Source organism: Amblyomma americanum, chromosome 1, assembly GCF_052857255.1.
Source record: "Amblyomma americanum isolate KBUSLIRL-KWMA chromosome 1, ASM5285725v1, whole genome shotgun sequence".
Classification (NCBI taxonomy): domain Eukaryota; kingdom Metazoa; phylum Arthropoda; class Arachnida; order Ixodida; family Ixodidae; genus Amblyomma; species Amblyomma americanum.
This window is the reverse complement of record NC_135497.1, coordinates 238,923,820-238,946,781: the sequence shown is the minus strand read 5'-3', so window position 1 is coordinate 238,946,781 and position 22,962 is coordinate 238,923,820. Positions and strand designations below refer to the sequence as shown.

Genomic DNA, 22,962 nt, shown 5'->3' with positions numbered 1-22,962 from the left:
GCCAGTGTAAGTAAACGCCGCATAGGCAGCGCCGTTTTTCGAGCATGCCTACCCCTGCTCCGAATCACGAAGGATAGGAGTGATACATTGCGCTACCGCGCACGCAAGACTGCATGGCAGTAAGTAGCCTCTAATGGTTTGGGGCATGTTTCGTCGATACCGCTAAGGACTAAGAAACAAACTAAATTAACAAAGAATGTAAAAAGGTAATACTGTGTAATGACGAGCAGTGAGTGGTGAATGAGATGGTAAAAAAGCCGAAGGATCACGGCAATCAAAAAGGCGTGCTCACCCTCGTGTTCACCCAGACAATAACGCGGTTCGGAAATGGGTCGCAATAATAAAGTAGTTCTCTCTCATGGTGAGCGTGAAGGTCAATAACAACGCCACAAAAGTTAGGGAAAGCTGGCACGATGAGAAAATTCACAAACACGCACTTGCCTGCGGCATTAGAAACATAGTCTCCCATTAGGTGCCGAATTATCCTGTTTTAGATAAGAGGCTTAAATGCTTTTTCTCTATATACAGTATTTTGCGTTTTTATCGGGAAGACTTTCAAAAATTTCCCCGCCTCAACCGCTGGCTCACTTGCGGTGAAACTGCACACAGAGCTTGCGTGTTATGGTAACTTTTGTATCGTAGCAAGTTTGACAACGGTACTTACTTAGTTGAGCCGTGCATGATGCGAAAACGTAATCGTCTACGTAGAGATCGGCGAACAAAAACCCGCAGACGACGTTTTTTCTCTGAAAAGCGGCTGTGGCGCCACCTGTTTTTGCAGTGGAAAATGTCAGAAGGCCGCCGAGGCCAACACTAAACAATTTCTCACCCGTTAGGGTGTAAATCAGCTGTCCCCAGACGAACACCCTTTTCCAATTGTTCGGTGCTAAAGAAGGGTGCCGAGATCAGCACCCTTAAGGAAGGGTGCAATTAATGATACTTTAGAGGATGTAAAGATTGCACCCTCACTAAAGGGTACTATTTTTCCATAACACCTCTACGAATGCATGTTGGAAGGGTGCTCCACATTGATCCACGCATGAAGCAAAAGCCTTGGACTGATGCGCGCCCTCTAAACTTTCATGCTCTGCACCCTTCCTGAAGTGTGCTGATCTCTGCACTCTTTTTAGCACCCAAAAGGGTGTTCGTCTGGGGACAGCTGATTTGCACCATTAAGAATGAGAATTTGTTTAGTGTGTATGCCGTTCCGGCCGTTTCGTCTGCTTCAACTGAAGCGCTTACAACATTTTCGGCTAATTGAGCGCTAAAGAAATATTGGAACGACTGATTTCACCTTTCAAAGAATATTGTTTGCAATGCTCGCCTCGGTGGCCTTGTCGTGTGACGTTTTCCACTGCAAAAACAGGTGGCGCCACAGCCGCTCTTCAGCGAAAAAACGTCGTCTGCGTGCTTTGGTTCGCCGATTTCTACGTAGACGATTACGTTTTCGCATCACGCATGGCTCAGCTAAGTAAGTACCGTTGTCAAACTTGCTACGATACAAAAGTTACCATAATACGCAAGCTCTGTGTGCAGTTTCACCACAAATGAGCCAGCGGTTGAGGCGGGAAAATTTTTGAAAATCTTCACGATAAAAACGCACAATACTGTATATTCTAAATAAATAAACCAAAATATTTTCTTTGCTGATTGATACGTGGTTTATTCTTAGATGCAGGTCGTTTTCTGCCATGAGTGTATGTATTGCAAGCGTACATACAAATGTCTCACTTTGCAAAAGTGATTAAAGTGTTTTGCTACTCGCACTGAGTATATATATAACCTTATGCCTGTGTATTTCTCGCCGATATTGTGCTACTCACTCGTTTCTGTTGGAAGTAAGGTCTGGTGACAGATCAATACGCAATAATTGGTTCGATATTCGGAGCTTCGAACTCGGCCCGTACGATACGAAGTATCACTATCGCAGGCACCTGATTCAAAAATAGAACATATGCATTTAACAACTGAATTTCTTAATACAAATAGCCGCCGCAGTGGCTCAGTGGTTATGGCGCTCGGCTGCTGACCCGAAAGACGCGGGTTCGATCCCGGCTGTGGCGGTCGTATTTATGGAAATTCCAGAGGCTCGTGTACTGTGCGATGTCAGTCAACGTTAAAGAACCCCAGGTGGTTGAAATTTCCGGAGCTTTTCACTACGGCGTCACTCATAGTCTGAGTTGCTTTGAGACGTTAAACCCCACAAAACCACCTTAATACAAATGAGGCTAGCATTTGCATGAGCAAATATAAAGTGCGACAAGAATTTTAGTGAAAAGAGCGATGCGACTACCGTCGCTAGCTGCCTAGGATTCGAAATGCTCCCGCGTACGGTACCATAGTTTGTGTTTCGTTTTCTGGCTGGCGACATCAGAAGCCGAAGAGAGGCCAGCCGAAGCCACTCAGCGTTTACCGTCTCCACCACGAGATGCCGCGAGTAGCGCGGCGACCAGCTGTTGCTTCACTTTCTTGCCCTTACTCTCTTGACTTGCGGACGGCGCGGAGTGTGTCCCCTCTCTGCTGCTCTCAGATCCAGCTCACGGCTCTTGTAGACGTCTTAAGACACGCACATACACACACACGCACATGAAGGCAGACACAGGCGAACAGACGTGGGCACGAAACACACCCAACAAAAACTTCATTGCTTCGCCGCCGTCTCCGGCGTGGTGGAATGTGACGCGGGAAGCTCCTCAAGAAAAGGCGCGGCTCAAGCAGACGACGGCGACGAGTTCGGTGCGTCGTCTGCTTAGGCCTAACTTGCAGTGGTCGCGGCAGGCGGACCAGCTGTCTGCGCCACGCTCGCACTTGCAGTTCCTCGGTGCGGCCGTACTAGAGCAGCACGCTACACGCGCAGTAGGAAGTGCCGTGTCCCGCGAGCGTGTGTGCGCGCGCGCGCTAGTGCCCTCAGCTCGCAGCTACTCCCCCTTGGAGAGCGCGCGCCTTCGGAGTCACCTTGGAAAGGTTACGTCAGGAACGTAGCCTTGTGACGTACCGTGACGACAACGGGCTTCCCCCGCCGCCCAAGCGGCGTCCCCCGAGAGAGTCTCCCCGCGGATCGCTCGCTCCCTTTCGACGAGGCACACGCGCGCTACGCGTCGTCGCACCGTTCGGCGCCCAGTCGGCAGACCGGAGTCGTGCGCGCGTGTTTGTGTGCTTCGCGTGGCTTCGCTCGCCGCCAGCCAGGCTGCTGCGGTCGCATTCGCGGTCTGTCCTCGGTGGGCGCCTCTTGCGTCTGCTCCGTCCGTGTCCCCTCCGTGGCTTGCCTGCTCCGGGTCCACGCCGTGTTCCGCAGTGTGTGGACGCGCTCTGCGTGCCGCGTGTTGAAACTTCGGGGACGGCTGAGAGATTGTAGCAGCGCCTTGCTCCGGCGGCCCTGCAGTGACGTTTCACGTTGTGTGGGGCCTCACCGGTGCATTTAATTGCGCCCAGACTGCGTCGTTGCGCGCCTTTGTGGTGTGTGTGTGCCTGTTAGAGTGTCACAGAGGTCCGACCATGCAGCCAACAGCAGTGGAGCTCAACGAAGGACAAAGATGGTAAGTGTAAGCTGCTAGTACGTTTACTGTTGAAAAAACAAATGCAATGAAAAGAAACGAACTGTCTGCCTAATTACGTGGAGCCAAATAATTGTTGTGTTTACTGGAACTGAACAGAAAAGGAGGATTTAAAAGAATATTTGCAGCTCTTGCAGCAAGCACGTTGCGCGTGCGTGAGTGCGACCCGTGGCAGTAACTGAAGCAACTCGTCCACGTTGAAGAAACCCGTGTAATCGTTGTCAGGCGGCTAGTATTATCGTTGGAGGCTCTGAACAACACTCCAAGTGTTTCTTGTTTTTTTTTTTTACTTTCCCTCCTTTTTGCACGCGTAGCCGGTTCCGGAGTCGACCACGTGCTCGAACGTCGGCGCGCCGTGAACTGCTTGCGGTCGTTCGTTCGTTCCTTTTTTTTTTTCGCATGCTCTTGATCTGTACTCTTTTCTTTTTTTCATCATGATCTTAAAGAGATCTTGATCTTTGTTTTCCTCTGGTATTTTCAATTAAAATGACCTGCACTTCTATCGCCCCTATTGGTTTCCCTTTCGTTTCCTCGCGGTGCGGTTTGAGCCCTACTTATAGTAGGACAGTTATTCCGCGCCTTTCCTTTCCTCAGGACTGTATTCCTCGTCGTCCTTTATTCAAACGCTCAGTTGCCGCCTCCGTGCCAGCTCTTTGAAAACGTTTGTACGCCGACTGCTAGCGATATGTTCCGCGGAACTTTTTTTGCTTAGCGGTCACGTGAGTGCACGTAACGTGTGCTCCACAATCGCCGAGTGTTCGCTTGCCCTCTCCTCGGGCGGCTAGTGTTACGTGTGTCGTTGTGCGCTATGATGTATGCGCATATGCTTGTTCTTCTTTCGTTGTCTGACGAAAAAGCACAGGAAGCAGCGTGCGGAGACGAGCGAAAGTTCGCCGCTCACCTCCGCAAGCTGTTTCGACCTGAAGTAAAGAAAACAAAAAGATCTTCCTTTGCATCTGCTGCTGATTGTCGTCGTCGCGAACGACGACAACCAACAGCGTGCCGTTTAATTTCTCTGAGTTTCGCGATGGTGTCGAAACAAGTCGCAAAAGTCGTTTTTTTTTTTTCATTGTCGCAGGATTCGCGATACGTTTGTGCATTGGTCGTATATACCTATAGGGCTCTCGTGCAAGTTGTCGCATGATCGTCTCTGTTGGCCAGTATTTGCCTATTGCGGTAGCGTGCAAGTTTTTTGGCGACTGACTCGGCTTTTAGTCATCAATCCACCTTTAGAAGCGAAGAAACAAGACATCAGGGCCAACGCACGTTTCTTGGAAATCAATGTTTCTCTTACTTTTAAATAACGAAATCTAAAGGCGACGCCGTCTCCTGGATTGGTAAACGGTCCTGGTGGCTGCGCGACTGCCGGCGCAGCGCGCATTCGCAGATGCGGCGCCGATAGATATGGATGTCTGCTGTGGTCTACACCACGACATCGCCTCTTGTGCAAGTCTTCATCTGTCTATCTCTGTCTTCGTAGTGATTTACAATCACCCCTCATAATATCTGCGCCATGAGTTCGCATTTGTCGTTGAGACTTCAAGCATAAACTTATTGCGAAAGCCACAAACGCAAAAGAGAAGAAAAGCGTCAACATCGCTCCCGTGGGCCCGAATAATGACACAGACGAGGCTGGCGATTAGGCGTCCTTGTACCGTCGCTTTGATGTACTAGCTCTTTTTGTCTCGAATGAAAGACGGTACGCAGATAAGTACTGAATGCCCCACATAATTTGGCTCATTCATTTACTGGCCGTGGACTAGTGAACTGCCTCAGTCCGGCGAAAACGGTTCGTCAACCTGACTTCCCTCGGCGCTCATGAAGGCATTCCCGTTTTCGAAAAGTTGGCACCGGCCTGATCCTTGTTCAGCGCGTGGTCAATACCGGTCGTGTTCAAATATGCACAGCAGACTGTCGTTAATTATGACGCTTTCTTTCCCTGGTCTGGTGCTCGGCTTATTTAGGGTGAAATGCTTGGGAAATGGGTCTTTGACCCCACCTTGAGCAATCGAGAATACCTTGTGTCATGGTGCTCTTTGGCCATAGATGCGCTTGCGCCATACAATCCATAATCATCAATTATCAGTTAATCGGATCAACAATCAGTTAATCGGAACTTATACTTTGGTATGGCCAGCTTCAGGCGTAATTAAATCAGGCTTCCCTTAATTCGAAGAAATTTTAGGTCCCATTCGCGTTCGAGTTCTCGAAGTTTGACTGTAGCAGCTGCACAAAGCTTAATTTTTGTGACACCAAAGGCGAAGCAATGGGGGGGGGGGGGGGGGTACAGCTTCCAGCTGTTTATCGTAATACGTCAGTGTGAACGCTGAACCGATGCAATCAGGTAACTGGAAAGTTCTAGGTGACTTGTGCGATCAGGAACGAAGGACCAGGTAATGTAAACTGTTTTGACATTGGCAAGTAATGAAAATAGCGCGAACAAAAGCACTTCTGACGCAGAGAAAACTTGAGTTATTCGCCGGTCAATTTCGTAGACGACAAGCTGGAATGACGAGAATGAATAATGACGTTGAAGTGGACAAATGCAAGCGCACTTTTTTAATTCACTTGGTGCTGTTCGTCTATGCTGTGGGGCCAGGATCCCCAAGTTTGCACGTATCGTCGGGGGTTCGTGCCTGACAACATGCTTAAGTTTCGTGGGGACGGCTATTCACACGGACATATGGGGAGGGGTTTTTAGAGTGAGCATTTTTTCACCAAAGCTATCCGTTCACCCTGTCGCATTTCCCTCGTGTGCAGGACCCAGCTTTTCATGCTGTGCTTTGAACTTCATCAGGGTGTTCATTTGTAATTTTTAGCAGTTCACTGTTGGCATTCTACTGCATGCACCTCACTGCAAGGACCCCGGTAAGACCTAGTTCTCGTACGAGCGTAAAAATTACCTGCGCGTCCCTCGATCGCCTCGGTGCCGAAAAAGTGCGTGGCAACTCCACAAATGGTCCGTCCTTACAAATGATGGTTCAAGGGCCTGACCATGCAGTCGCGCGTTTGGGCGAAATGTTGCGGGTTACACTGATGTCGATATTCAAAGGAAGTATCATTACCGAAGAGAATGCGTATTACGAAGAATGTTTACGGAAGAGTTGCGGGCTATGTGCTACCAATAAAACTTGCATGCTTCCACGTTACTAGCTGTTGAGTTGAAGGGCAGTACAAAAGCACCAAGAATATGTGAAATTAACTTCCAACTGTTTAATAGCATGGCCACATGCCAAGTAGCGCGGCGCATCGCACATTCACTGTGATGAGTTTCGTAGAAGACCCTGGGTTCACAGCGGCCATCGAAACGTGCACCAGCAGGACCACTGACGCGTCCCCGGCCTGGGGAACGGAAGCGCTGGAAAACACTTCTGTGGGAGCCAGCTTAAATCCTTAGTCTGATTTGAAAAGCTGCCCGAGGTGCTAGGACTAGCTTTAGGACAGCCTTATAACGGGGCGGAATCAAAGGGTTAGCAAATTAAAAAAAAAACCGGGCTGCGATATGAAGACTCCATTTTTTTTAAATGACTGACATTGTGCCTCGCAGAAAAGAAAAAGAAATACTCGCATAAGGTGTTTTTTTTTTTTGGCAAAAGTGCAAGCCATTGAGGAATGAGGAAAGAAACCCGAAAATGCGAGAATAAATTACTCTTTCCTTTACAAGTAGTTTTTATGCCTTGTATCCTTTTTTACCCAGCACTGTTTTGAGGTACAAAGAACTATAATCGTGGCGCTGTTCAATCATTGGTACACACAATTTAGCGCTCGAGACTAAACGTCATGTATACAGGCCGATAAAAACGCGGAACATGTGTAATTGAGCGTCTGTCTCGGTATACTCATTAGGGCTAGATCACGCCTGGCTTGGTTTGAGCACGGTATAAATCGTCGACAGCGCCTGACAGGTCCGTGCAGCGGAAGTCGGACGATTTTCTCTGCTTTTCCCTGCAGGCATCGTCGTTCAGTCGGCATTTCCGGCGTCAGTCCAGTCATTCAAAACGCGAACCTCAGCCCGTATTCCGCGCGCTCTGAATGAGCGTGGTGCGCAACGGCCACCTTGTCGTCGTGCCGCCGGGGCAAATCGCCGGTCCAGGTTGCCTCTGCGCGCAGTTGCGCAGACTGAGCCCAGAGTCATGCGCAATCCGCTCACGCGAAGCGGTGACGCTCGCCGTGCCCGCGGCGCCGTTACTGCTGTTTCGAGAGGTGTAGTTATATCTGCGAGTATTTGCCAAATAGTTGTGGCGCCACTTACTGGACACAACAGCGCGGCCTTCAGCCAATCATTCGAGCGTGAGGATTGGGTAAATTATGACAACGACGGATGCGGACCAACTTCGCGTCGCCGTGGTCCGGCGTCTCCATTGAGCGCGCGCTTTGTTTAAGGCCCAGGTCGTGGCTGTGGTAAATTGCGCCGTGCCGAGAGCGCTGTGTAGTAGCTGGTGTAGTGCGTCCGAGGCGCAGCGTCGGCATCTCGCGCGCACTGTTTTGGCCAACGCAGCTGCTTCCGGTTTTCCCCCCTCGTGCGCGGCGGGCAACGCGCCCAGTGTCGTCCGTCTGTTGACGCTGCGCGTTGCATCCGACCGCGAAAGGAGAGATAAGGGCGCGCGCGCGCTGTGGAGGGCAGCGATAAGCGCTAATCGCCGAGGACGTTTCCTTCCTCCTCTGCGGTGGTCGTCCCAGCGCCGAGGGGTCTTCGGCGGGAGGAGGGCGTCGCACGTTTTCGCCGCTGCCAGCGCTGGTGTCCTCGCGCGAGCTTGGGTAACGGTCACGCGAGGAAAAGTAGCCCCACTATTTACTCATGCTTGTTTGTTGTAGCTCGGACCTGGGCGAGGAGAAAAGCACTGCGTCATCGCGACGTGCTCAACACGCAGTCCTTTTTTCTTTTCCGATACGTGTTTTCTCCGGGCGCTTATCAAAGAGTCTTCGGTTGCCATGTGGAGAGAGAGAGAAAAGAAAGGTGGGGAGCTTAACCGGCCGCATGCCCGCTTGCCCATTTTGTGCCGTTAGGATTGTGGTTGAATTGGCAGAACAGGAGGCAGGCTGGAAGCATTGGCGTGTCGCAAGCGGGTAGACACCGCATCAAGAACGAAGCGGCGAATGACTTTTGAAACGAGACTGTCCAGCAGAGGTGGGCACTTGACCTCAAAAATCTGGACCTCACCTCAACCTCAAAAAGAATTTGCCGACCTCACTCAACCTCAACCTCATCAGTTGAGGTTGAGGTCTCCTTAGACGCCCTCACCTCACTTTTCCTGAGGCCACTGCTGACCTCACTCAACCTCACCTCAACCTCAGGTCGGCTGCTCGACCTCAGAAAACAAACAAAAAACAAAACGAAAAGCGATTGAAATGTTTTTTTCAGTTAAAAACAATTCTGAGAATCCTGTGAGATAGGAAAGCCAAAATCATGATGGTATTATTTAATAATGTGTGTACAGACACTATTGCTGTGCACGCAATAGGAGAAGCTTATAATCTGGGATGAACCCTCAGAGAGTATATGGCCTCCGGGCAGGGGTGTCCCTTACGCGGTTACCAACAGTACGTCGGCGAGTACATTATATGTGTCAATATTTGTCAACCTGCTTCGTGTATACTTGTTCGTATTGAAGCCTCTCGCTCATTCACGCACGAACCGGCAATTCACTAACACAGACCTTCTACACCCTATACCAGAAATTAGGAGGAGGGGGGAGGTATTCACGATACTCTTTTCAGGCTTGAGAATAGTTACCGAATATAAAGAAACTGGTCGTCGATGCCCCGTTTCCGCCACTTTCCTCCAGGTGGCGGTGGTAATGGTTTCGAAATCCTGGGAATTCTCCGTTGACTCGGTGATCCCGCGGCATATTGAAAGAAAGGGCTAGATTACGTCTTCGAACACTGTGCCAACCATTAAAAGCACATGGCTCAAAACAACTGGCCTAGAGTGGGCAGCGTGATCTGCTCTCTCTGTCAAGAGCACCATGGCTCTCCGCTCAAAGTTCCCCACAGCGAAATCTTTTTCCGAGCCCCCCCCCAACACCAAGGGGAAAAAAAAAGCGCCTAAATGCTCAAACTCCTCAACAGAATTATGGGTACCATTTCGTCAGCAAGTCTGAGACAAGCTGCTTTAAGTCAATCACTTGTTTTTCTTCAAAACTGAACTAGTCAATGGTACGCCAGCATCCTCGACGTTTTTTACCCACGAGCACCGCGCGAGAATTCTGCAAAGCCGTTTAAGGTGAACGATGGGTCTCTGCAAAATAGTTAAAGGAAAGATAACGTGTGGTGCCTGGTCGTCTGCAAGGCAGGCCGCCAACTTAACTGATCCCATAGGAGAAAAGGAAAAAAAGAGAATGATTAGAAGCATACAAACAAAAATCGCACACTAAAACTAGAAGCGAACGACAGTGTGCCCCATTAAACGTCATATTAGAAGGTTTGAAACATCGACTCAGCAGCACAGCGCGAGCATGTAATCAGTTATATTCACACATCTTCATTAAAAAAAAAGGGGGAAAGGAATCGGCTACCACATCATCATACATTTATTATAGTGTTGAATTTTTTAGCGCTATAACACTGCTATACTGCTACGGTCGCCCCGTGCTACGGTGTTTCGGCATAATAAGCGAATTTCCGAGAAGGAACAAGGAACCGGAGGCCAAAAGCGAGGTTATTCGGAAGGATAAAAAAGTGAAAATGTATTTGCATCTGCTTGCATTACGGAACGGGAATATACAGAAGTAGTGTGAGATTTGAAAGGGGAAGTCAGCGATCAAAAGCTTCGACGGTATTATACAGGTTTTTCTGGCTTCATGCTTTTTTAATAAAATCAACAGGTTTCCTTGTTAGGAACCGCCTGAATCACATTCTGTCGCCTCTGCCGACTACTGCAGTTTCTGTTAAGTCAGCTTGTAATGTACAGCAGGATCCCCTTTATTCGACTGCAAGGCAAGAGCCGTGACGTCAGCGCCCGCAACGAGCATAAACACAAAGCAGTCTTGCTTGGGGCCATGCGCGCTGCGACGAATTTATTGTGCGCTTGTTGGACTGAACTTATTTGTTTGCGGCATCAAACAAAGCTACCGCGGGTCAACGTTGGTTAAATGCTTTGCGCGCTCCCGGGAGTTTGAGCCGCCCGGCCGGCAGCTACGGGTGCTACGCCAACGGCGCGGGATGGGGGGGGGGGGGGGGGGGGGGGGGGGGGGGGGGGGACAGTGGCGAGCTGTGACAGCAGCACTCCTTCCAGGAAGACCATAGAGGTGCGTCTTCCTGTAAGCTCAGGCTAAACGGACATTACGGCGCAGCACCGAAAGCTAAGAGGGAACTGTGGCATCCGGTTGTCCAACAGGGGAAACCGAACACCAAGCGTCATTGCATGAACACTGCGGTGATGCGCTGCAATTCCTCTTCGAAAGCGACACTCGTCGGAGGAAGACGCAACAACTGCAAAAAGTCTCGACCTCAAAATTTCGACCTCACTGAATGACGACCTCACTCAACCTCAAACTCACGCGTGAGGTTGAGGTCTGATTTGCTGACCTCACTCACAAAATTTCGAGCCGTCGCCGACCTCACCTCAACCTCACCTCACGACGTGAGGTTGAGGTCATTTTGAGGTTGAGGTCGACCTCATCAGGTCGAAACCTCATGAGGCTGCCCACCTCTGCTGTCCAGCCAATGGCTACGGTCGATTTTTATGACATCGCGGTTATGTTTAATCGCTTGTCGCTCAAACGTGACTAGCGAATATGACTTAGGATTAACCAACGATTAAGCGCGACATCGTGACAATCGGCCGACGCGATTGGCTGGGCGGCGCTGTGTGACAGGCATTTGCCGCTTCGTTCTTGGGTAATCTTGAGCGGCTCTGCAGGGGAGTAGAGCATGCATCTCTCGTGCAACTTGACGCGGACGTGCTGGGTCATGTACAGCGCGAGAAGCTGTGCGTAATCCAATTTTTGCACCTCTCCTTACTGTGGGAGGGAATTAGAGGGTTCGCAGCGAATCTTGGGAGGGCAGCCTTTTTGGGCTCGGACTCGCGAGTTTGTACTTTCTGCTGGCATGAAGCGCGACGGACACTCAAGGTGCAAAATACAGCTTACAGTGATGACACCACCTGCTCTTGTTTTTGTAGCTGCTGTCTAGCCTGAATTTCGGTATTTCTCTTGCTTTGTTTTTCTCGCGCTGCAGATAACTGCCGGGAAAGTGCTGGCGACATTATTTTTCTGCTAGTGGCATTCTGCATCTATCCCATTCAAGCGTGTGTTGTTGCGTGCGTCGAACGCCTGTTGCCATGCTAGCCGGCAAGTTGGCGGGAGACACACAGAATACTTCCACCTGTAGCAGGCAATGAGCGGGAATAGGGAGTCCCGTCAGGTACCGACTGCCTGTTGAAACTCGCGTTCGAAGCCCCGAGCGTCGTCAACTTCGGAGGCCCGCACAGAAGCGCACGCTCTGACCCGAGCGCTGTCTGGGCGAACAAAGCTTGCCGCGCGTCATTTTGACTTGCTGAATTATCGAAATTAACCTATCAAGAGTACAGTAGCGTGAATTGTGCCCGTTATATTATGCATTCTGAAAGCGTTAGCGTGGCTAAGTAAGATGCCTCAAGAGCGTATTACAAAATGATGGCAACCGGACGATATCGTTGGCAACTCATAAAGCAGGCTGCGGGCGTGTCTTTCTCTGCTAACCTAACCCCTTAGCTTGCCTAGCCGTAATCACCTTTCATGAATACTTCGGCACACGCCTATAGCCAAAGATGGCAGGGGTTGGGACTTTTGATTTAGGACTGATGCGACCGCTATCGGAAGCGCGATGTGTGCAAAGGCGAGACTTGATGCATCATGTAGAATTGTCTCGACCGAACACTGTGTAGCAGCGCCTTCCGTCCCCAAGAGATGGGGACAACATGACGTGCATGCACTGATCAAGCCGCACTCCGGAAAGCCATGGCGACTTCCTCGCCATGCTGGATTGCAAAACCACGTCTCTGCTCAAAAGAAGCATGTATACTCGATGGCGTGTTCGCAACTAAGTCGTTTATACTCTACAACGAATAAAGAAAGGAAGGTTTTTACTTTGTTCCCTCTATGCTTCGTGTTCGCGCATTCAGACTTTGTTTACGATAGCGGTCGGTCTCTCCGATGAGCATTTTTTCGTTATAAGTGCCCGCCCCGCGTATGAGGACTTTTCAGCGACGGTGGCGCCCCGATGCGGTTTTTTTCCGAAGCTGTCTAGCGGTGATCAGCGTTCGCAGAGCGAGGAGCTACCCTTCGCGCAATGGATGTGCCGACGCGAAAAGTGGAAAGGAATCGTATGTGCAGTGTACCCGGTGCATAAATCGTGCAGCGTGATGTGATATAAGCCTGCACAGTGCTTCTAAGTACAAAAACTCAAAGCACTTTGGAGCCTGGAGCTGTGGACCGGGAATAAAGTGACTGATTCGTATGCAGTGGTCGTTACAGTGACCACGTCTAGAAAGGTTTCCCCTGGCGTTATCTCGGTGACTTAGTCGGCATAGCGTCACTGGTTACGGCATTCCTCGGTGCGGAGTTTTATGACAAGATTTAGAATTGGTTCAATTAAGGATCTGAACTCTGTACGACCGCGGCTGAAGGCTGGCACCGTGTCTTCGCTAAAGATTATCGGGCATACTAATGACATGCCGTCAAGAATGAAAAAAAAATCATGGCAAAAACCGGCTATGAAGGCTGAAGTGTTTTAAAAGTGTGGTTTGAATGTGAAGAGTTAAGATGGTTTCGACCGTGGTGGTCATGAAACATCTAAATATGGAGAGCCCCTGTTCACAGTAATGTTTTGCGAAACGTTTTGTATTTTACACTCGTTACCATGTTCACGAGTTTTGTAGATGGGTTGAGGTTAAAGCAGTACATTTGTGTCGGACGTGGCTAATTACTATAATTTACGTTGTACAGTGCGCACCCGATGTGTAGTAAGCAAGGTTCATTTTTTTTCTGAAATTTTTGTTCTCTAGATTGTCCGCGCCCGATACGTATAGTCCGCAGGAGGAAAGTGTGCGACCAGCGCATAAAAATCTATGTGCACGCATATCAACTTCGTAATCGAATGCCATATTCGGCGATATTGAAATACATTGTACTGTCCGCACCTATAGATAGTGCGCAAAGCGCAAAATTTCAACTTTTAAGCATGTAAAGTTCGTGGACTGTATACCGGAAATTACGGTACATGGAGGCCAATTAGTTATGGTTGGATACAACTCAAGAACGAAGCGGCTTTTATCCGTCAAAGGACCCCCTTCCAGCAAATGGCGTCGGCCGATTGTCATAACCCTGCTAGCGTGACAGTGCACGGAGCGGCGCCACATGCAGGAAGGGGACTATTCCCGACCATCGAGGGAGGGGACTCTCATCTCCAACAGGGCCGGGAGCGGCCCGCTCCTTCATACGCACGCGTTTCCGTGGCACCTCCGTCACCGCTCCGCCCTCCACGACGACGATGCCGTCGCGCCACCTATAGGCGCTGAAAAGCGCGAATACGCGCTCATTTCAATGTAGCTAAACGTCACAAGAGGTGTCATGATCGTAATGTGTAGCGCAGTACTGCCGCCTCGGGAGAGGCCGGCCACGACTGACCAAACGGAGGCCATGCATTCGATTTTTGAAACGATGTCTCGAAATCTAACGCAGGGAGCTCGCCTGTACACTGCGAGCGTGGTCAGCAACTGCCGCCAAGCCCTGAAGGCCGGCTCTTCGGCATCCGAAGGATCAAATCCGAACAGTGATGTTCGTTACCACCAGTGACGCTAAAATTAATGGTTCCCCACAGCAGCGCCACAGTAACTTTTTTCTTTGGACCGCTTTCTTTAGTATGAGAAAATCTTCAATAGCGCACACCTTCCTCCCAAGATTCTTTTTTCTTGCCGCTTCTCAGCCTTATTTTGTGCGCGCTGAGAAATCGACTTCGAAAGGACGTTTCAGAGAGGTATGTTTAAGCTGTGTCACTTCGACTCGCCCCGCAGCTTAGGCGTTGCACCTGCAGCTTTGTAGCATCCTCGTGACCTCGCTGGTGGCCACACGTGCGCTGAAATCGTGAGCCTATACATACAGTTTGGCTTTGGGCCTCGAGGCGGATGGCGCCGGGAGGCGCTGCAGTTTGCGCTCCCAACTTAATTTAGGTCGCAGCTGGAGGCCCCCGAATTGATCGGCCTCGAGTACCGGTGCACAGGCGTCAATCCACTGCGCGCCCGTCACCAAAACAAAGACCCACTTGCAGCGGCACATAGCACTCTAGGTTCAGTGGCCTCGCGCCCTGGAGGCTCCGCGCGAGCGGGGCTTAAGGCGTGTTAGACTCACTTCCCCCCATGAACTCTCTCCCTCACCTCGGTAGCAGTATATAGTGCGCTACCGCTCGGCATAGTACGTACCACGTGGCATTTGAACATAGTCATTTGTTCCTGAACTCCGCGGCATTCTGGCTGCCATTTCGCTCCGTGTGGTGTTGAATATCATGCGTCGCTTGATCACGGTCGCAGGTGTTCACACTGTGGCCCTGTAATTGCGCTCTGTGGCGTGATCCGATTTCCGGCGCTACATAATGGAGAAACATCCAATCGTGCGTTGTGCCGCTGAGCCGGGTTGCTCGGCTCGATCTCTGCTCTGCCTGTCGCGTCTTGGGAACGCAAACCTTTATCCGGGTAGTTACGCTCCGCAGGTGCTGCTGTTGCAATCTGTGTACTGGACCAATGGTAGCAAAACCTTCTTGCGACTGTAGTGTTCAAACGCTGCAAATATTTTCAGAAGGGACTTTTACGAGCGGGGTCAGTATGTTGTTCAGTGTACTTTTAGAGAGCTGAGCGTATCTGGGCTGTTTGAGGCATGCCTTCCTGGACATATGGCACACAGTGGTTCAGTCTGGCTGAAAGTCCTACAAATTACAGGGGTGGCAAGCGCAGTACGATGTGAGTCTGCAAAGAAATTGAGGGATGTTCCGGGCTATATTTCATGATTATATTTATTTCAAAGGAAGAAAAGAAAAGGATGATTCCAGTATGTGCTGATGGCGCACGTTCCTATACTACCGAGTAGTGTGTTGGGCCAAACAGTTTAAATGGGGCAGGAAATCAATTGATGATAACCTTGCTCAGGACGATCTGTCGAAGCATCTTAAGGGGAAACGCGCCGTAAAGCGGAGGCCATGGTTTCGGAAGATCGTCGGCTCAAAGTCAGTGTTATAACTTGTAACTCATGAATTAGACATTTCAGTTAGTCCGGCTTCCAGTATCGTTCATGATGTTTTAATGATGCCAACGGTCAGTTCCAGGTTGGTGTCACGAATGTTGTCGCCTGAGCAAGAAACATGTGGCTAGCAATTTAGCCAAAAAATCTTAGACATGCTTAGAAGAAAATCCAGGAGACGTCTCGAATTATTATGTTATGAGCATGGTCCGTCATGGTCCGGATGCCAGACCAGCCTAAAGAATGGAAGAAAAAAGGGTCACCAACCCCAAAGTAATTTCGTCTGTAGCAGTCAGCTGGAAATATCATGACTGCAGCTTTTTGGGATACAAAATGAGTTTTATTAATACAGTGCATGCCACTAGACAACAATTACTGGAGACAGCTCTGCATCAATAACGTAGACACGTTTTGGGGCAGCCAAAGAAAAACGCCTTCGGAAGTGGTCGCCAGATGTGTTACTGCTTCAGAACAGTGCGCCAGCTCACAATTCTCGCAAATCTCAAGCTGCTACCCAGGGAACGCGGCTTCACGGAGCTAAACCATCATCGGTACAGGTCGACCTGGCTCACAGTAATTACTTTCTTTTACTTAACCTGACGATATTTCTGTGTGAGCAATGATTCCCTGATGATAATGCAATCAAAAAGGCGTCAATGGCGTTTCTGCAGCAGCTAAAAGTATCCTATTTTGGGAGCGTCCGATTACTGGAGGAAAATTAGAATAAGTGCGTCGATGTCAAGGAGAATTAGGTTGAAAAATTATCTGAGAAAATTTTGCTTTCACATTCAGGTGGCGACTTATCGGACACTCCTGTAAGTCGGGGACAAAAGCATTTGGACCTGGACCACGTGTTCCTCAAGCGAAGCCGATAGCTATACTATTTGTTACTCGGCGGGTATAGACCACACTAGAGTCACTAAATAAAGACTTAGAGTACCGTCACTGCAGCACGGCGGTAAGCAGGGGCGGCCATTTTGTTGTTTATCATTGTTGCCAGATTGCCGCTTCGGCGACCTCGCCGCTAACTTTGGCCCGGCCATTTTGTAAACAACGCTGTTAGCCACCCTGCGCTGCGGCGGGGATCATAGCCGTACGGCATGGAGCCGCTCAGATGCAAACGGTACAGCTGTTGCCTTCAGTTTATGCTTTCGTCGTGCGGAGCTGAAATGCTGCGAGGCGCGGAATCCCTGGTCACTGAGTCGGTCACCGGCAGCACTCGCAGCGTCGCAGCACTAGGGCTACCACAGTTGCCCGACTGAAAACGCATAAGCCGCAAAATGGCAGCCCCCATGAACCGTCGCAGTGTAAACAAATATCACGTGATGCAAACTGACCAATGATCGTGGCGGCGGCACAGAACAATAGGAGAAAAGAGTGCCGGTACTCTAAGTCTTTATTTAGTGACTCTAGACCACACTTATTCAGGTGCAGGTCAAAATCCTGTTCTTTCATCTCCACAAGTATGGCGTCCAGCCGCCGGATAATAGGAGAACAATCGGCTTTGTTTGAGGGACACTTGGTCCAGAGACTTTTGTCCCGGACTGTACATGGCGTTACACAATGCCAAGCACCACAGCAGTGCTTCAGTGACAAAGGAATTTCCTTGCAGTGCATACACGGCACCTAACACGGCTTGCCGCGATGGCCGCGCTTTCTGCTGACGGAGCCGAAATTCCGCGAATTACCGCGCTGCACGCCGCAGTTTTGGCGGCATTCTTCTCTGCAGGATTCTTCGCGGCCTTCCTCGAATAGTGCGGCGCTCGCGACGCTTTCGCGGTACCTCATCAGACATCGCTCTCCAGTTCGCGCGCACCGTTGCTGGCGCCTGCTGCACCCATGGGCCTCCCCGAATGTGCGGCGCACTGCCTGGTTCGTTGACGCAGGCGTCCGTATGCGTGCCGGCGCGACCTATATAGCGGCGTGTGTGCAGCCGGCCAGCAGCTGCCGTCCGCTGTGCGCTGACGTGTGCCCCGCGCTCGCAGCTGGGCGGTGGGCCTTTGCGGCGGCGGACCTCCGGCACGTGGCTGTCGCTTCTCGATTGGTGTCGGGGGTGGGCAGTGTTTACCGGCCTGAGGAGCGAATCGATCCCTGCCGACTTCTTGGCTGTTTGTCGAATCGGTATAATTCACTCGCAGTGGGTGCCATGCGCGTATTGGCGAAATTGCAGAAATCGTGCGAGTCACGATCATGTTTGTTGCACTTCGTGTTTGGCCACTTGGGGAAGAGGGCGAGAGCTAAAGCTGCCGAAAATAAAAGTGTCGAGTGTCCGATCAAAACAAAAGTGCAGTCGCCACTCTAGATGATGCGTGGAAGCCGCGATTCTAGTGGCGCACATCGTATATCTTTCTGGAGTAATTCTGTTCGAGCGTATGTGAGGCTTGTAGTTTAGCATTCGTAATAAGGAATTAATTATTAACACCCACCCAAGGGCATCCATACGGCTACTTCCTTAATAAAAATTTTATCCACTTTGTGGGATTCCCCTGAACATGTTGGACTAGCTTAGACTTCGTTTGGTGCTCTTTTAGCCATGGAGCGAATCTTGTCACAAGCATGCACTATGGATCAAACACCGTCTTTGAATGTGCACTAACAGTTATGCCGCAGTGCGTGCGTGCGTGCGTGCGTGCGTGTGTGTGTGTGTGTGTGTGTGTGTGTGTGTGTGTGTGTGTGTGTGTGTGTGTGCGTGTGTGTGTGTGTGTGTGTGTGTGTGTGTGTGTGTGTGTGTGTGTGTGTGTGTGTGTGTGTGTGTGGCGCAGCTGTCGCAAAATGTGTATTTGCGCCAGCTGCGCTAAGCAGCCCGGAAAGTGTGCGGTGAACTCCTGTTCTAGGTGTTTTCTGAGTGCACATTTTGGAGGAATATACACTGTCTTGCACTGCGCAAAGGGAAGAAGGGGGAGCGGTTCGGGCGAAAAGCCGTCGCCACGTCGCACGACGCGCGGGCAGTCAGTCGGCCGTGCCACTGTCCGCGCGTAGTCAAACTTCGCTGTAAGATGCCCCGCGAGACCCTTACGCCAAGCTTGAGCAGCGCAGTGTCGATACAGCGGCGCTGCCGTATTGTTCTAGCTGCGGCCCTGGCGCCTTTGCTTGCGTCAGCCGCGCGGGGATCGCGCGCACAGCTGCGCAAGCGGCGCCGCGCAGCTGTGCGGACCATCAAGGTGCTCGCCAGCGATCAAGTTTCCGGCTACGAAGAGCCGGCCGCCTTTCTGGCGGGTGGCCTTTTCTTGAGGGCGGCCCCGCTGCGACGGTGGGGGCGCCCGAGATTCTCTCGAGTGGGCTCATTGCGTCGTTGCACGAAACAGCGCTGCACAGGTCTGCTTTCTATATAGACAGAAGCCAGTGTGCAACTCTCTCTCTTAAAAAAGGAAGGCGCAGGTAGTATCTGTGACAACAACTGGTGTATCTTTACGTGCGAAATCAACACCAAGCATAATTTGTGTCTGCCACTCGGGCTTCTTCAACTTATACAGACATCGCATAGCACATGGGCTCGTTTGCGTTTCGCCTCCATCAAAATACGGCCGCCGTGGCCGGTGTCAGCGGCTGAACATAAAATGTAACAATGTACGCCACATAACAGGGTCAGTGTTTCGGAACACAGCTTCATCCTGCGCCTGGAAGATTTGCCTCATATAGCAGAGGGTCAGTGAACGAAATGCAGTTTTGGGAGCAGTGGCTGCGGAGGCTTTAATATTGCGTACGCAGCATGCACCGTGCAAGGCGCAGGTCAGAACCGCCCAAGTGCCACTCCTGAGAGCGCTTCAGTACGTTCGCTCAAGCTGCACAAAACAGCTTCTCTTTTGTAGTCGCCTCGTAGCCTTTGTGGATCTTCGGGGGGCGTTCATTAAGTGCTAAACCTAATCAGATGCCAGAACTTATGGTGCAAGAATGCATTTTCATTTTTCAATTTCCCTCCCCCCGAACTTTAATGCATCTCAAACATCACTTCCCAAGTGTGTCCTCTCTTAACAGTGTTCGCCTTGCTGTTGCAGCTGTTCAGCATCGGGAAAAGTGTCTGCGAAAATGTTTCTTGAAACGTCGAATCAGGAGGAGGTCACTGGGGGCAATGATTTAGAAAGGTGCATGTTCCCAACATAGAACCCGCACTATTGTACAGCGTCCTGTACAGCATGGGACTTGTGGGCTGTAGCGCCGTCATGAAGCAGAAAAATATTTGTTCTCAAATTTTCTGGGCCCTTTTCTCTGGAAGCTTCATGCAGCTGAACCAGCGCTTGAAGACCCTATTATCGTAGTTTTGGCTGCCCGTGTGTTTAATCAGCAGAACGCCATCCTCATACCCAAAAATTGTTGCATTGACCTCTCCAGCCAAGGGCGTCTTGTTTCCACCTCGTGCTTTCTTGTTCACGCTCGTGGTCCCAGTATAGTAGGTCCAGAAATCGTTCCCAGTCCATTCATTAAAGCAGCTTTCGCAAGTGTTCGCCTTGATAATTTCACTGTGACCCCATTCCACTCGATTTTGTCTTCATTGCAGGTGCCAACAGTTGGGCCATTTAACATTAACAGACCTTGAACATACACAAAATATTTTGGAAGATCGTTTCCACGAACCTATTTGCAATAGGAAGACGTCCCAATGACAGGCTTCCTGAGCGCAAGTGCAACATTTATTGCATTTGTGACGGACATCTTGTCTTGCATTGCAGGCCTTGTAGGCCACGTTTTGATGACTGTGATGCCGTCAGTGAAAACCATAACCAGTTAAACACGTGATATCGTCGAATCAGACAAGCGGGAAATGGGAATGCTGGCGTTAGCTTTGCCACAACTAGCGCTCTTAGAAAAAGCGTTATCATTCGTACAAACAGCAATTCGGTGGGCTTGTGGTGGTCACGCGACTTGTTGGAGTAATCTCGGAAGTCATTTATTATCGAGTGCTGTCGAAACAAAAGCCAGTTCGGCGCTGTGTGCGTCTCCTCTGTGTGTATTTGTACTCGTCTTATGTGGGCTGAGTAAATCGCGTTTAGCAGTAACGCCCCATCCTTTAGCAACCCGGAGAATCGTCACGCGTCTACTAGTCATCACCGCGTCTTCCTCTTCGCAGCGCATTTCCTTAGCGGTGATTTGAACAGCGCGATGGAATCGTGGATCGTCTTGCGAAGACTCCCGGCCACTCTCTATCATACTCTGCTCATCTTCGGACGGTCGCGTATCACTGCGCACCGGCACCGAACACATCCATCATGCACCCATGAAAGCTTGGCGCCGTTGCTCTCTCTGTCAAAGTTTCGATCGGGGCATAATGATTGATGCCGCTGTTCGCCTCAGCTGCTGCCACCTAGCGTCATTCAGCGCGGCATGACTCGAGATCGAATGAGCCAGGGAATACCTGTTCTCGCTACCAATAAGGGTGGTGTGAAATTCGTGCAACATTGCAACGGCGTCGGTATCGTAGTTAGGCCTCTCTTGAGCACTGTGCGAGTAAGGCTGAAACTAGGAATTATTCACTTGCTCCTTATGCACAGTCACAGGATACAGGGCGGCGGTTGAGGCACAGTGGCTCCTCCGCAAATATTCACGCGGGTGCATGTTTTGATGTTTTGCCCAGTATTCTCCCCTGCTCTCCCCAGAAGACCTGAGCCGGAACGCGCTACCATGAACTTTGCCCCCCCCCCCCACCCCCCCCCCCCCCCCCCCCCCGGCCCGTTGTTAATTGGAAACGAAGAAATGAAGACGCTTCGTTTTAGGAAGGCGTTACCGTGCCTTTACGCGCGCTCCTCCGCTTTTTCCCGCTCACATCAACTGAGACAGAAACGCATGTACAGTGGTCTGTTTAAATCTTTTTATGATCGTCGAAGAAACGACCACAACTATAAAATTCGTTCTCGGCGCGCTGCCAGAACGGCAATCGCGAATAAGTTCGATGCCTGTTGAGCCACAGACATCGATTGGTAGCGAATGGCAAAGGCAAGGTAAGAAAATATGTCTAACTCGGCAACGTGGTCTCAAGTTCAGGATCATCAGAAGGCTGAAGCGTCAGAAAGGGATGCAAACCGTCAGAAGATGAAAGGCGGCAGAAGGAAATTGGCGTTTCACTGTTTTTTTTTTGTTTAGGTCAGGCAAGTATAGCGTTAGGCTCAAAAAAAAAAAAAAGGGCGATGAAAGGGTAGGTCACGCTGAAGCTCAAAAGTGCAGCGATGACGGTTTTCTGACTCGTTTGAAATTTTTGCTTTTTAGAATTTTTTTTTTTTTGTAAAACGAGTTGAAAGGTCTCCACCTGCTCGTATTTCTTCACTGCACTGACGTCACCAGTGATTTGCGCTTCTTAGCTATATATCTTGGCCTTTCATCATTCCTGTCCACTCTGCTTGCACGAAAGTTCCGCTAAATAAAAAAAAAGGCACTCTTCCGTCCTATTTCCTCATCTTTTAAGCTCCCCTGCACAAGTCGTGAGCATAATTATCGGTTTCCGTGCTGTCTGGTGGCCGGAACTGCCGTGAAATGGAGCACTGTAGAACATAATGTACAGGAAGAAGTGCGTCTGGAACTTACCAATCATACTGTTGGATATAGGATAGAGGGCGAAATTTTGCTTTCCGTTGAAAAATTACTGAGGATGAAACTTCATCCGCGTCCTGGGTTTTCTCTTATGTTTTTCGTTCAACCATAGAAGAACGTGCCTTCGCGGCTGGTCATGAAGCCCAGGACCTGTAGTGTGCGGCGGATTGCCTTTCCTACGTTGTGCTCCGCATTTACGGCAAAATATGCCACGCTGCTCCGTCCAACTTAGCTTTTTCTGTGCATTACGTCTCAGTGCGAATGGCCAACCGTATAGAGTTCGTCATCACGTATCAAAGTAATCCCATGTTCGGCGCATGCAGTGCATCTCACTGGTTTAAATTAATTTCTTCGCATGCTGCCTTGTCGTCCTGGAAGCCATCCTAGAACCGAATCTTGTGATTTACGAGCACATTTGGCTAATGCATTGTGGACTGCGGGGTTTTAACGTTCCGAAACGACTCAGGCTACGAGGGACGCAGTAGTGGAGGGCTCCGAATTAACTTCGACCACCTGGGGTTCTTTAACGTGCGCTGACATCGCACAGAAGTCGGCCGTTTTTGTGTTTCGCCTCCGTATAAATGCTGCTGCCGCGGCCGGGTTCGAACCCACGACCTCGAGAAGAGTAGCCGAACGCCAAAGCCACTGAGCCACCACGGCGGGTTTCGGTTAATGGTCCA

The 22,962-nt window shown here is 50.3% G+C and overlaps 2 protein-coding genes across 5 annotated transcripts in view; one reads left to right on the top strand and one right to left on the bottom strand.

Moving 5' to 3' along the window:
* Positions 1 to 22,962, top strand: part of Pde11 (Phosphodiesterase 11) — a 404,428-nt gene that overhangs the window by 207,410 nt on the left and 174,056 nt on the right. Inside the window, exon 1 of one of the 4 annotated variants that reach the window (XM_077648785.1) lies at positions 2,514 to 3,536. The exons of 2 other annotated variants lie outside the window; for them this stretch is intronic. The gene's annotated coding sequence lies outside the window, so the exon portion shown is untranslated. Of the gene's footprint in view, positions 1 to 2,513; positions 3,537 to 22,962 lie in introns of those variants that run through there. One more of the 4 variants, XM_077648784.1, reaches the window with a different exon arrangement.
* The window catches only part of LOC144114812 (uncharacterized), a 137,455-nt gene that overhangs the window by 75,127 nt on the left and 39,366 nt on the right, over positions 1 to 22,962 (bottom strand). The gene's annotated exons all lie outside the window — the stretch shown is intronic.